Source organism: Ischnura elegans, chromosome 6 (genome assembly GCF_921293095.1).
Source record: "Ischnura elegans chromosome 6, ioIscEleg1.1, whole genome shotgun sequence".
In the NCBI taxonomy this organism is placed as follows: domain Eukaryota; kingdom Metazoa; phylum Arthropoda; class Insecta; order Odonata; family Coenagrionidae; genus Ischnura; species Ischnura elegans.
Window position 1 is genome coordinate 117,518,114 of NC_060251.1, and position 15,489 is coordinate 117,533,602.

Here is a 15,489-nt window from a genome sequence, read left to right on the forward strand (position 1 = left end):
ATAAATCACTGTCGCCATTTTTTGTGGAGCATACGATCTTGAATTTCTTAGTAACTGTTCAAGCTATGTGAATGTCATTTACAGGGTAAAACTATTATTAAATATGTCAACCTTTGCAACGATTGCCAGTCCCCTTGATCCATTCATAAGTGAGTTATGTTGATACTCAAATAAGATTTATTTGCTAATTACTATATTATTGAACAAGGTTTGAGACTGAAAGTCATACAGCAAATTTCGCTTATTGTGTATAATGCGATAAAAGTTAAATCAAACGAATCGAATAATTAGAGTCGAGGTTATGATCGATACAAGTGTGCATTAGAATGATATATATGTTTGGCTTACCGTTATAGTTGAGGGGATAAGAATTTTAACATTATGTTTAGGCTATGCAAAAATATAAATCACTTTTATGAGTTACGTTTCCCAATGAAGATATATCGATATGAAGTTAAGCCGATAATTTTTTATGTCCCCTATGATATTGTCCCAAGTTTTCAGCGTAAGATCTAAACGTAATAAAAGATTTCAATAATCATTTAGTCTTTATGCAAAAAATTGATTTCATTTTATATTGATATCTAATATGAATGCAAATTAAAGAGAAATAACCTCAAATCTTTCTCCAAACCATTCTATTTGGGTGACATTAACGAAATTTTAAGGATATAGTCCTTATCACGCAGGTCGCATTTGGCAATGATATTCATTCCACGTGATCTCTTTTTCCTACTAGCTAAAAAAAATTGACTTCCCTTCAATTTGATAATTCGCTAATGATTTTTTTATTTAATAATGTGCGAGACTGAGCCTTTAATGAAAATTGGAAATGTGATATTTATTCACATAAAAGAGAAAGCAAACAAATCCAATGGTAATAGTAGAAGTTATGATCGATACAAGTGTCTGCTCGATAGATGATTTTAGAAGCGAAAGTATTATATTTTGGAAAATAAAAAAATGTGATTTTAGGGCAGTAAGATAACTTATGCACGCATTAATTATAATTGAAAATAATCCTTACACAAGAAGATATATCGTTATGAAATCATATCGATAATTTCGATTTTATCCTATGCTATTGAACGGTGATGACCGTAATATTTTCAGAATATTACCTGGTTGGTAATACAAGAATAGGGTAGTCTCCTTCATCAAAGGAAACGAAAAGCATTGATTGCGATTCGTTACCAACCATTAGTGTATTCATAATATACAAATTATTTGGTTTTAGAAATCCAAGTTCAGACGAATGGCAAAGGTCAATTTTAATCGCATTTGAAAAAGGCCAGATTGGTGTCCATGCGATGCCACTCCACGTGGCGTCACAGGGACCTAGTTTCTATACGAGGAGATAGGAGTTTTACATCGTCTGAGATTATCAATGCATGCATGAGGCACAGAGGTCAGGGAAACATGTCTTAATAATCACCAATTAAAACTGCCTATGGTCGGTAAGTTTCCTTCGTTTGATAAGGTATTAATAATCCTTATTTAAGCCAAGCGCTACCTACTAACAGGGTACTCTGCTACCTGCCAGCATCCTGCATCGTATCAGCGCTCAAAGCCTCGCCCCAAGGTCACCTCACACGCCGACAGCGGGAACCAGAATTACGTCACTCGGCGTTTTCCCAGCATTCATACTTACGATCGCGTTTTCGCGCGCTTGAAAATTTTTCACTTTTCACTTAATCGCGAAAAATAGATATTGTCATTTAAAAATCTAAAAGCGTGAACTACGTACTCCAGGAGTAATAATCTTTTGATTTAGGCAATAAAATTAAAAGGAAACCACCCTATTTGGTTAAATTTATGCCTCCATGCCAAACCTGGTTTTTATTTTATATCCCTATTTATTTTTAATGTAAATTAATAGGAAATATAACTCTATTCCCTTTTAATACGATTCGGTTTGAATGAGATCAATGAAATTTCAAGGCTATACTCTTTTCAAGAGGGTCACTTGTGCCCATGATCAATAGTCCACTTGATAGATTTTTCTACGAGTATTATACAATCGACTTTCTTTGGATTTGACCTTTTAAAAATTATTTTTTAATTTGAATAGTTACGAGAGTGAAACTCAAATGGAGAATTAATTTTTGTGTACTTCATGAAATAAATTGTAGAGATAAATAATCCAGTTAATATAGATGGAGTTATGGTCTATACAATGATTTATTGGATATATGCAGTCACCCACGACCACCGAGAGAGAAGGCCTGAGCGCTCCATCGTGACGTCACGAGTCGTAGGCGGACGGAGGGAGTAGCGAAGACTGCCGTTGATGGCGCCGATTCGCGAGAAACGCGTAAGAAAACCAAACGATACGTAAACAGACATTTCTCCGGCTGCGACTTCCCTTATACAACAATTATATTCAGCAGACAATTGTTTGCGCAATAGTGGTGGTCAGAACATAAAAGTCATAGGATTTTTACATCCTTCACGGAGCTTCTACTTTTTCAGCATCGCTCAATTAAACGATATTATAATACAAAATTAATGTTCTTACACAAGCGCAAGATTAGGATAAAACTAGGTTTTGCTTTTGTCGAGTGCCATAGAGATTGTTTTGAGTAGACCTATGTGCAAACAAGAATTTCAGGGCAAATAACGCACTCACCATGGCGAATTGTAAACTCTTAAAAGGGCGCCCTAGCATTTGAATTTTCCAAATTAGCGGCTCACGAAGGCCTCTAGCCGCAGCGCCGGAACATGGAGACCGAAGCGAAAACGCCTCGAGGGAGAGAAGGGGGGGGGGGAAGCAACTTGCTTCCCAACTTCACCCGCGAAGACTCCGAGAAGAAATTTGATACTCATGGAAATATGATACGGTTCGCTGGATCAGTGGTCTCCTTCGGAGTTGATACGTGACACCTAAATGCCGGCGAGCCAATTAGAAATAGTAGAAGCGAATGTATGGGGGCCGTGTTCCTCTCTCAGGCGATGAATAAATTGGCCTGTAGATGCGAAGGACCTTTTGAGTTTACACCTTTTCCGAAATTGCTGGCGATATTGTTTACATTATATAAGTAGGCATTTCGTCAAAATCATGTTATCAACTTAGGTGGAGGCTGAGTAATGTCCTCGTCTGCCATACAAGAAATCGCGTGCTCGAGTTCCGCCTGGTTAGGTCTCCTTTATCCAGAGGTTGGTTGTTCGTGTAATTAATTGTTAAATTTTTCGAATACCCAATATAAAATGGCTCAATATGATCTGTATTCGGTCTTTGGGAATAAAAAAAAACTAAAACAATAAAATTTCAGCGTTGAATTGTGGTTTATGATGTTATTTTGACGGAATGTGGAGTCTTTTTACGTAATGAAGTCATCATTCGCGCGCAGTTTACTAAACGGAAGGGAAAAACGGGTGGCAAACGAAAAATGGAGAGGTTTCTCATTTGATATATACTTATGCGAAATATATTCAACTATCAAAATAAATTATTAATAAAATGTAACAGTATATGTCAGCTAGCTTGCTTGAAAGTCACACTTGGATGCGAAAAACAAATAGTTTCTAATATTACAGCTAGAAATATTTTTTTATTAACACCGATGAAAAGAGACAATGGAACAAAGCACGATGAAAAAAGTTCTGTGGGAGAGCCGAAACCTGCGTTTCAAGACAAGTAGTGGTTTATTAATAGCTGAACTTTGGGTCATCATTTTTTCTGGTATAACTCTGATCATAAATCACCTCGCAAACATTTCATATTTTGAAAAATGCAACTGAAAAAATGAAATTATATATGAACCATTATAAATTAACGTAAATATATAAATCAAGAGAAAACATTAAGAATAAATTCACCAGTTCTACAACTAATTTTCATTTGCATTCAAGGCCTCAGATGACCCCGTGATCATCAGTGAATCTTGGCATTGATGCTATGACGCGCGAGGCTGTGTGGTTCAGAAGCCCTTGAATGTCCACTAATTCTTTTTTTTCAATGATTTCCCCTCTGTGTATGAAGATTTTTTTTCGTGTAGCCCTTTCATAACTAGGATAAAGCTGGTGGCCACAGATCTTGGCAATCTTACGAATAATTATGCATAGAAATGTTGATAAATTGCAATCAACAATCGGCGAAACAGCTTCTTCTGGCGTCAGTTCATTTTGAGTTGTAGGTATTTTCTTCTATTTCTGTAATGTCCGTTTCCCTCGGGTGGGGGTGGTCACGGTCATTTACGTGATTATCTTCGTTGACGCTTCATTCCCTTGCGAGCGCAGTGTCACATATGTGGCTGGCGATAGCTCAGCTGCTGATTCTTTCTCAAATCAGTCACTTTTCTTCTCTTATCGTTAGACCTATCACAAGACCTCTTAATGTGTTTCTTAGGACTTTCTTTTCTGCTTTACTCAGAAAAACCAGGAATTAGATGACAATAGTGATATAAAATCGCCTAGGAAAAAAAGTAAAGCCAACACGAATACGTTGAAAATTATAGGTTACTAGTCGCGCCGACTCCATGGGGCCCGAGCCCCCTTAGAAATTCGTTATGGATATGAGGAAAAATGTGTCAGGCTTGTCGATTTTCCCCGGAGTGTACAGATTTCGAGATTCGAGTTATCAGGGTTCTAATGTTGATCATAAGACTTCTAAAATGCTTAAAATGCTTAAAAAACTTAAAACTCACTACTTATAAAATTTCCCAAGTCAAGATCCCCGGTTTGGGCCCCCACAATATTTTTTGTAAGTCGGCGTCCTTGGTTACTACCTGAGCAAGGGGTCTCAAGGAGATAATTATGCATGTCAGCTTGGTATATCCTTCTCTCGCCAACATCGATGTTTTTTTCAAAGTTGCTGGTTGTCTTACATTCGTCCCATTTCTGGAAATACGTATTGAAAAAGCGTTTTGAGGACAACGAATTTCCACTTCCATCAGCAATAACGTCATGTATTTTTTTTCGTGTTACTTTCATGCGCTCATTCTTTTCTTATCCGAAATATCAGCAATCTAAATCACCGAAGAAGAAAATCGAAATTAGAATAAAATTTCCTGCATAATACACCACACAAAATCATTGAGATATTTATCTAGAAAAACATGGGAACCTTTTTATCATTGCGAGATATCCTCCAGTAGTGGTAGTTTGTCCTCAACGCTGAAATCTCACGCTCTAGGGGAAATAAACCTTGGTTCTTCGCTTCCGTAGCACATGCACTGAGATCCTTTGCCCCTCACTAGTAAAAGCTGATTAATTTGCTCGAAGAGAAGCGATCCTGAAAATGGCAAAAAACTCTTCTTATGACGAGGCAATAAAGCAATAAGCGGCATTAATACAAACAGACAGCTATGCTTTGAGAACCAAACTTCTTAAACGCTAGGTAAAAACCGTAAGACTGAGGTAGGGTGTACGGACACAATTTGCGATTAACACGGCCGACTGGGTAGTGCCCGCCGCCACTCTTGAGCTCTTTCCAATGCTTGAGCTAATGGGAGCAGTGAAAGATCTAGGAGAGTGTGGTTAGCAAAATACGGGTGCATTGCGGCAAGATATGGGTTCTCCAAGAATAAGGAACTATTTCCTTACAGCCGCGCGCTTTCCAAGTCAAGCTTCTGACTTGACAGCGCAATCGTTGAGTCCATATGAATAAAATCGTAATTTTCACAAGTTGAGACCTTATGAATAAAATCGTAATTTTCACAATAAAAAAATAGCAATCATATGGAATATATAATGTGTAAAAATGTAGAAAACTTTAATGTCGTCTAATCTTTAGCGAAATATCTTCAACTATAACAAAGGCTGAACAAATTTCCGCATCTAATCACCGCGTCGGGTGGTTGGACACTCGTGCACGTAACTTGATAGGAGAGGTGGGGTGGTAGGTTGGTGCAAGATTTCTCTTTTGAGAATTAAAGTTGATAATATGTTTTGTAATGCGGTGTAAAACCTTACGCGTAGTAACGTGAGCAACATGAAGTTTTCCTCTAACCATGTTATCAATACGTGAAAAATAAAACATGTTGATCGTTTAATAAAAAATAATACACACTATCAATAGAAAAGAAATTTTCTCTACTACGGATTCTAAACATATTCATTTTTGTTTTGGCATCCTTAGAAATACTCATTTTAAAACAAAACTCAACTGTACATATATATATATCTCAGACAATTTTCTCAAAAGATAGGAAAACATTTTTGAGATAATTTGATGTTAAATTGACAGACGTCTCTGTTTGTTGCGCGTCTTCCTTTTATAAGACTTATATCCTTTTTGATCTCTTCCATCGCACCACCAAAAAAAACGCAGAAAGAAAGAACGACGGTGCGACCTCAAAATCAAGAGAAAACGTGTGACCGGGCGGCCGGCGGCGCGGTGTTGCTGTTGAGGGGAGGGCCTGCGCGCCTCGGAAGGGAGGCAAAGGGTGCTTTCATGGCCTCCTTAAATACAGGCCGGAACACGGAATTTTGGCAACGCTGTGCCGGGGTGCGATTGTGTTTGCTTAAGAGCATGGCGACTTATGCGTGAAGAGTGTCCGTGTGACCAAAGAAGCATTAAATCTCTTGTTAAAAAGGCAGAACTGGACTTATTTTGTGGATATCCCATTGGCTAAAGGTACGTACAATACTTTAAAGATAATTTTTGGGAGCTGAAGGAGGAAAATCACATTTATTACTTCAAAAGTGTTGTGATCACATGCCGGCCGGCCATTAATGGAGGGGAATTGAGAGTGCAACAATACTGGTTTTAAATGGGGAAAAAGAATTATTTTTCTGTACTGTGTTTTGCCTTACGGCACGTAAAATAGTTAAAAGATATTCTCAGTGTATTGTGAGTGGATATTCAGGAGTATTTCATCCAAAGCATTGCGTCTCTTGGCGGCCGGCCACGAAGGAACATTAAGAGAACACAAATGAAACGAAGTGTATTTGTCGGGTATTTAAATGCTGCGTTGTTTTTTATAATATTATTATTCTTGGGTTAACAGTGATTGCTATATTTGGTTGCCTTATGAACTATGTGTAGCTGTATCTATAATAACGTCGTATATTATTGAAGGAAGAATGGCTACTCATTAACTCTATTAATGTTTCTAGGTACTAATGTCATTCATATTTTCCAAACTAATCATGAATGCACTCCTTTTTTTCTGTGATCAGCGAAACTATTTTTATTCATGCAACTTTCCATTGTTTTCATTTAAGGTGCCCAAACGTTATCGTGTGCCATATTGCAGAAGCAACTACCTATCCACCAAGAACAAGGGGTATGTGACTGTTTTCCAGTTCACCAAAGATGAACGCAGTAGACAGAAGTGGCTGAAGAATATCCCTCGGAAGGATGGGAATCTTTCTTCAAGCGCATAGTTTGCGTCAAGCATTTTGCTGAGCAGGATATCCTACACCGTGTAACTTACATGAATAAGAACGTTGAAGTGAAAAGTTACGAGTTAGATCGTCTAAAGTTGTCCCCTGGTGCTACTCCCACAGTGTTTCAGGCCCTCTCCTCTTCTTAAAACTTCTTATTGTGATCAGTGAACCATGAAAATCTGTGAAAATAAGTAGATGAGTTGTACTTCTAAGAAATGAAATCAGGAAATATTGTATGAATCAGTGGAACAGGAAAAGACTGCTGATGAAATGATAATATTTATCATTATTTCCGAAATACATGCTAATTTGACATCTGGCCGCCTTCTACTACTGAAGGTACATTGGAAAATCAAGTGCTACTAAGTGATACGTAATATATAAGTGGTATTTTGAACTAATTCATCTTTCCCTTGCAGGTAGAACTTCTTGTTGTGATCAGTGAACTATGAAAACCTGTGAACATAAGTAGATGTAAATCTTGGAAATGAGATCAACAAATATTTTATGAATCAGTGGAACATGAAAGAACATTGATGAAATGTCAATATTTGTTCTCGTATCGATAAGGGCACCTTAATTGATAATTATCCGCCTTACAATACTCTAGGTATATTGAAAATCCAAGGGTACTGAGTGATATATCTATACGTGGTATTTTTGAACTAATCGATCTTTCTCTTGCAGGTAAAACTCCTTATTGTGATCAGTGAAGCATAAAAATCTGTGGAAATAATTAAAGATGAAATGAACGAATATCGTATGAATTAGTGGAACATGAAAGAACTTCTAAGGAAATGACTATATAAGTTTTCATATTGAAAATACTTACAATAGTAAATTGACGTCTAGCCGCCTTCCAATACAGTAGGTATATTGGAAAATCCATGAGTGCTGAGTGAAATTACATATATGTATGTAGTATTTAGAACAATATAATAATTTTCTCTGCAGCTAAAATTCCCTTTTGAGTGAACGTTTGTTAGTGAACCTTGAAAATTTGGTCATATAATCAATTATGAAGAACCTGTTGTGGCTACCATTATCGAGATTAATTCAATAATTTCCTCTCGTTTGTAAAATTTGATTTTCTTTTAATAAGTATTGAGTTAAATGTTAGTATAATGTTATTTGTTGAGACATTTTTCCAATTCGGAAGTCGTTAATATTTCATTATACTGATCTTGTTGTTAAGAAATATTAGATTGAATATATATTTATCTTCCTTGTGGCTTCATATTTTTTAAACGTTGTCCAATTTATATAATGCTAAGACTAGTTTTTTTATGTCACATAGTTTTATAATTAGCCCTAACATTTGTACTGATCATTTTTTTCCATCAGGTAATGTGGTGCCTGTGAAACTGATGGCTGTTGCTAGTGACGGTTCATCGGTGAACTTCAAATGGCAAGATCTATGGAGGTTGTTTCCAGCTGAAATTGAAATTAAGAACCTGTGGCAGCTTTTATTTATTCCACTTTCTGGAGTAATATTTATGCTTTTATGGCCATGTCTTGTGACATTGTGAGGTTGTTTGACCTCTTCAATAAGAAATGTTCACCGTAAAATGTATATATCTGATTTTTATTTTAAATAAATGTTGTTGAACTTCATAAATTATTTTTCTCTCCTGAAATACCGCGACGAAAGGTGCTAGAAAATAACGCATTACTTTTTAACATGTTAATTTTTTAGGTTATGCAGAGAGGTGAAATGATGTTTATTTAAAAGCTGCTCTTTATTTCTAAGTCAATAAATTGTATAGGGTGTTCTTCCATATTAACAACCAATGGTTTAAGTAGTAAACTTAACGGTATTTCCTTCTTGGTCTGAACTTCTGGGACGTCGATCGCAGTGCTTAAATATATTTCCGTGCATAATCTCTCGTATCCCTTGGCTTGTTATTAGTTCTCAGCTGTTAAAATACGAAATATAACTACTCGAATAACTCAACCCTACCGTAATTTTTAGCTTAACTTGAGGGAAGGTACGGAGGTCCAACCGTATTAACGTCAACAGCTGAGAGGCCGATCCACCGCACCCCAGGCAATGTGCAGAGTAGCACCCCTGACGTCACGTAAAGCGCTGTCGCCAAATTGCATGTTCCGGCCTGTCTTATAGGTGGCCATGGTGCTTTCCATTCATGCGACTCACGCGTCGACTTGTGTCGACTCGCGGTAACTGTTTAAAACTCTCCTATTCCTGTGCTTTACCGTTTGTTGACTTGTGTCACAACAGTCGGCGACGCACAGAGAATGGAACACGAAAACCGCGACGCAAGTCGACTTGTGTCGACGTGTGTCAATGAATGGAAACCACCCAAAGAAGTGAAGGATGACTCGCGGAAGGAGGAAAGGCGTTTAGGATGACTCGAAACGACTGCGCGTTACCGAAAAACTGGCTGCAAGGTCTCACAATTTCCCAAAATTGCAGCTTTGATTTACGACATGTGGCATGCGTGTAGCCTCTGCTTGCAGTTGAAAGATTATATTTTTCTTTGTTCGGTTGGATTTTCTTTACGTGATTTTGCGCCGTGGTGATGGTCGTTGAAAAAAATCAAAATTCGTGAAATTAAGCGACAAGTATCTCCTCCATGAAACTTGGTAAAAGACCCGTCTTCGTCTCAAGGCACAGATTTAACCTTTATTACAATTCTGAGTCAAGAAACCACTATGTACCTATGACGAGCGAAGCACAAACTGGTTAATAGGAAGGCTCTGCATTGCCTTCCGTGCCCGTGCTAGGGCGCCCCCTTAAGAAATTGTGAACTAGGATTTGCTGCTTTCAAGTGTCAAGGGAGATTTTTTTTAATGGAAAAATTCCATAACCTACCTTGGAACACATAAATTTAGCATATTATGCCTTCCGTTGGGAAAATCATAATTTTTTCTGATGAATCCAGATGTTACGAATTCTTAATAAGTATGGGCAGAGTAAAGGATTTTAGAATAATATTCGAGAATTATCAAAATGATGTGGATAAACTATACTCAGCCTGGGTGGATTGGTGAAGAGAGATGCTGTTTCCTGTTGACGGCATTGTCACTTGTAACACAAACCACACCCCCCCCCCTATTTTTGACCCGGGGTACAGGTACAGGTTAAGCTGTGACGTCACAGAAAACGTCATACACCCGTTTCACGCCTCGCTCCAGACGCTCCCGTTAAAACTAGGGTCAGCGGAGGAGCGAGTCATTTTTTGCGGAAATTTGAAGGGAATTCACTAAGGCAATGGAGAGATTACTCACGCTGCAGTTGTTGGCCGCTGAATGTGGACGCCTTTTTTCTGTAAAGGTGACCACGAGGTAACGGAGTAGGCGCTCATAGTAAATAGATGAAAAATTAATTGTGATTTAAATAAATATAGAGGGTGTCCCATTTATCTTGACCACCCGAAATAACTTTTTGTCCAGATGCAAATTCAAAACTGAGTCAAGAAAATGTTCATGAGCCGTCAGGGGAAATTAATCAGCATTATTGCCTTCCTTTTAGCTTTGTTATTTAAAGATATGAACAGCGGTATGTCTTTTTTAAAAGGCACCCTATATTTTTTTATTTAATTTCCTCTCCTATAACTCCTCCTGTTCATATCTTTGTAAATAACAAAGCTACAAGGAAGGCAATCATGCTGATTAATGTCCCTCTGACGGCTAATGGACATTTGCTTGACACATTTTTTGAATTTGCATCTGGACAAAAGTTATTTCGGGTGGTCAAGATAAATGGGACACCCTGTATAGCAAGCACTATCCCTACGGAGACATTTTCCTATTTCCCCCAAAACTAAAATGAACCATGCAATCAAATGTCTTGATAATATGATTTTATGATGCCTGCGAAATAACGGAAAAAAATTTGATGCCTGTATAAAGTCGTGCTGACTTTAAGCTCTCTCCGAAGAAACTTTCTTTCTCAGTGGATGCCCTGAATGAGTGTTGAAGCGAATCAAATGGAACTTCAACATTTTCATTTAAAAAATTAGTATCTTGCCTACTTTCATGGCGATTGATGAGACCTTAGGAGTCTACCGATAACGATTGAATCGCTTTTTGAGTCTATGGATATAATTCAAATAAACCAACGTCCTAAACTTTAGATACCTTACGGACTGTTCACTTGGATTCACTTGGGTCTTAGTTTCCTCTCCCTCTGCTCCATCCATTAGTTTTCAATTTTGACACAGTGATGCCTACCTCTAAATTTACGAGTCCGGAATAATTTAGCGCGACGGCGGAGGAAGGCAGCGCCAAGTATATTCCCGCGTCGAGTGCTCGACGACGGCAGAAGTGATTCCGCCTACGGTCGAAAGATGGCAGTAAGTGTGTTCCCCCTGACGTAAGGACCTTGTCCTGTTGTTCCATTCCCCCTTCCCCCCACCCCCCCCCCCCCCCCCCGAGTTCTGAGAAGGTCATTTAAGTACACGCCCCAAAGGGATGCTGTACCTGATGATGCTGTAAAGCGAAACCGGTAGTTAGTACATTAAATTTAAAATTTGTGGAAATTGCTCCTGCTTTGTCATTTTTCATTATGTCACGTTTCCACTCCATCTCGACTGAAACCTCAGATTATATCCTTAAAGGGATATTCAAGCTTAACATTATCTATTGCTTTTCATATTTTTCAGGAAAACCTGTGTTCTATCGAAGCAATAACAAGTTTGAACGCTTTTAATTTCAGCCTTGCAGCGAAATTATTCGTTTCTGAACCGTATTTATTTAACACCAAAAACAGCACTAAAACCTTTACATTTGGTTTCATAAACAAAATAAATTATGCAAATATAATAGAAAACAAATGTAAAAATAATCTCATAAATAACAAACATTTTCAACATATACGATATATATAAAATCTGGGTATCAAAAAGAAAGTATTTTCAATTGGTTATTGAAATTGGTGCGGGAGGCAATTAGGTCAAGAGAAGAAGTATATTTGAGAAGGAATATAAAAGATAAGGTAAACGGTTAAGAAGGGATCTATGGGATATTGCCAGACGGAAATTGGGCTGGTGTAGAGCTTCAGTATTGCGGGTTTTGCGAGCTGGAATGCGGAGTTAAAAGAATGTCAGGAGATCAATGCATCCGAAGGAGCCATTAATGATGCAGTGAAGAAATTTGATGACAAAATGCTGTGGGTGGGGTGTAGTAATCCAAGTGAGTGAAGTGTTTCTTAACGTGAAGAGAGTCTGAGCTGAGGTATGCGATCTCGTACAATTGCAATGGAGAAATTGAGTGGACAGTTGAGTAGTTTAAGAGAGGTGGGAGAAACAGCTGACAGAATGGGGGAGCAATATTCTGGGGTGGGTGGCCACATTCAATGAAGACGAATTTTAAAGCACTCGGTTCGGATATCTCCGAACCCGAGAAAAATAAGCTCGATAATTGACGAATTTGATAAGAGTTCAACCCTAAGTAGATAATGAGAAGAGCATTATTATTGGATTTATAATCTGAATGCTCTCCTAAAATTTATACTCTCAGTTAAGTACTGAGCATTTCACGAAAATACAAACTCAATTATTTCAAAATGAAAAAAAATAAATAAAAAATATATATCAAAAGACCACACGACAGATTTGTCCAGTGTGCTTTAAAAAATACCTCATATAAAATAATATAAAACAAAATGAATTTGAATCAAAATAATTAATTCACTTATCTAAATATTTAACTTAGAGTTTCCTATCTTCACACGAACAACATTTTACACTGACATTTTTTTACACATGCGCCATTTCAGTTGCTTCTGTCAACCGGCTGGTTGTGGTGAGATTGGCTCACCGGTACAGCCCTTATAGTCGCGCTTGCGGCGTGGACACTTCATGTGCACGAAGTATTTCCTATAGCCATCCATCTATATAACCCGGTCTTACGTTCTTCGTTGTCATTGTCGATTAGGCAGATGAAATTGGCGTCAGACTTTGTTTTGTAGAATTAACGTATGAGTATTAGTATTTAAATCACCAGACGATCTTCGAATGCATGTAATTGAAAAAATAAGATAAATATCTTCACCAATTTAAGCTCAATTATTCTGAGGTGGTCCCCGATGTAGTTTAGGGGCAAAGTACATCTGCAGACTGAAGTAAAACCAGCCAATGTATTATGCATATAGTTACCAAATAAAAATGCATAATGTTCATACGGCTGGAGCACGTTTATGATCGTGAATTAATGGCAATATTTTGAGGCTTACTAAACCTAATCCTTAAATAATGCATTATCATGACTTGTGTATTAAAAAGGATTCCATAATTTTTAACGCCACCGCTATTTCATCTGTTTTCATCGCAGCTGCGACTAATTGTGCGAAAGATGTGGGCGTTATCACCGGTCCTAAACTAAATTGTTCCGACTCCATTGTCAAACTTGGCCATTGTATTTGATGGAAACCAATACCAGAGACTCATAGGAAGGCAACTCCTTCGAACCGCGTGTTCTTGATCGTGGTGTCAAATGAACTGGAAGAATAACTGTGGTCCACAATGTTACAATATCTCTATTTAAAACAACACCGAAAATATGAAAGAGATGTCCCCGAAAGTAGTCCTCCGAAGTACGAAAGTAGTCGCACAGAAAGTCCCGCATTTACGCGGCAAGTCCTCTGACGCTACGAGGGCGGTCTTCTTTCAACCCACAGGACCTTAGACTTAAAATTAATTAAAAAGCACTTCATAATAGGACTCGACTTCTGACTGCCCATTTCTTTGCTGAATTTCCGAATACCAACTGGACCCTCTTCCTCGCTCTCTCTTCGGCCTTTTATTATTGCCATCTGTTTCCACAAACTTTTATTTAAACCGACCATGGTTTCGGAAACTCGTGCCATTAACAAAGCCTAAGCTGAATATCAAAGATTTCCATCGTATCACGCCGGACACTGGATTCAATAGTGCAATTTAAAAAGTTTGTTAACCTGTATTTTGAAACGTAAAGAAATGAAAACTTTCCGGCGGAAAAGGACTCGGATGGCACGACACCTAATATATAAAACGCAGACTTCCCCGGCGGGTGAAGAATTCCTTTCCTTGGGAATTTATCATTAAAAGTGCAGAGAGCATTACGTCTCGAGGTCGCAGGAATAAGAAACTAGCAGTACGGGCACAAGATACGTTTAATGTACTCGTTCTATATACATATAGTTCACAACCTGTGCACAGCTAGCATTAGTACAAGTCGAACGTTACGGCGAGACTGCTCGAGATCGCAGTTGCCGTAGCCAATTATCCACAACTGCGAGGTGGCAATGGCGCAGTTGCCAACATGACAAAAGACGGATACATAACAGACTACTCCCTAAGGAAAAATAAGGCCAGCCTTTTATGACCACCGTACACCAAAGAGCATACTCGGATCTCCGAAAGGCAAGGAATTTCCGGTGGAAATGATCGAAGTATATTGCATTAAATGCGCCGACTGTGACGCGATTTACATCCGCCAAACAGGGAGGAGTTTTTCCTCCAGAGCGGCCGAGCACCAGATGTGTCAAAGGCAGGGGAAAGACAATTCACATTTCGCAAAACATCTTATCGACTTGGGGCACAATAGTGATTTCGCCCCAACTGTTCTTCATTTTGAGAAGAACGGGTATTAGATGCCTTGGAAGAGCTGGAAATTTTAAACCAAAGGGACTACTACTACCTCGTCAACGACCACCCTTACCCTTCCTCCTCCCTCCACGTTCCCGCTTACTCATCCAACCCTCCGCCCACCCCACATACAGTGACACCTAATCAAGCACCTCCACCTTAACTGTAACTCCTCACCTTCATAAAGTTACGCCGCGGCGTAGCGAAACCATGGTCGGTCATAATAAAATACCTGCATGTGGAAATAGCCAACCTCTTATTTCTTTTATTCCTACGATGAAGGATTTCCTCAAAGTGACGCCCGCTACTATTAATAATGTAAAGAAATGACGAAATAACTATGGATGGACGGATCCTGGATTTTTTTCGATTCCGGACTCGGATCGGATCCTCGATTCTCGGAGCCGGATCTTTCGGATCGGATATTTTCGGATCCAAATACATTTTCAAATTCCCTCTATTAAATAAGTGGTTATTCAAGTTTATTTTGGGTAAATACAATAAAAGGAAAGCTTTTTAGAGTTTCATACACATTTTTATATTTTTAATAATTAAAAATCATTTTTAT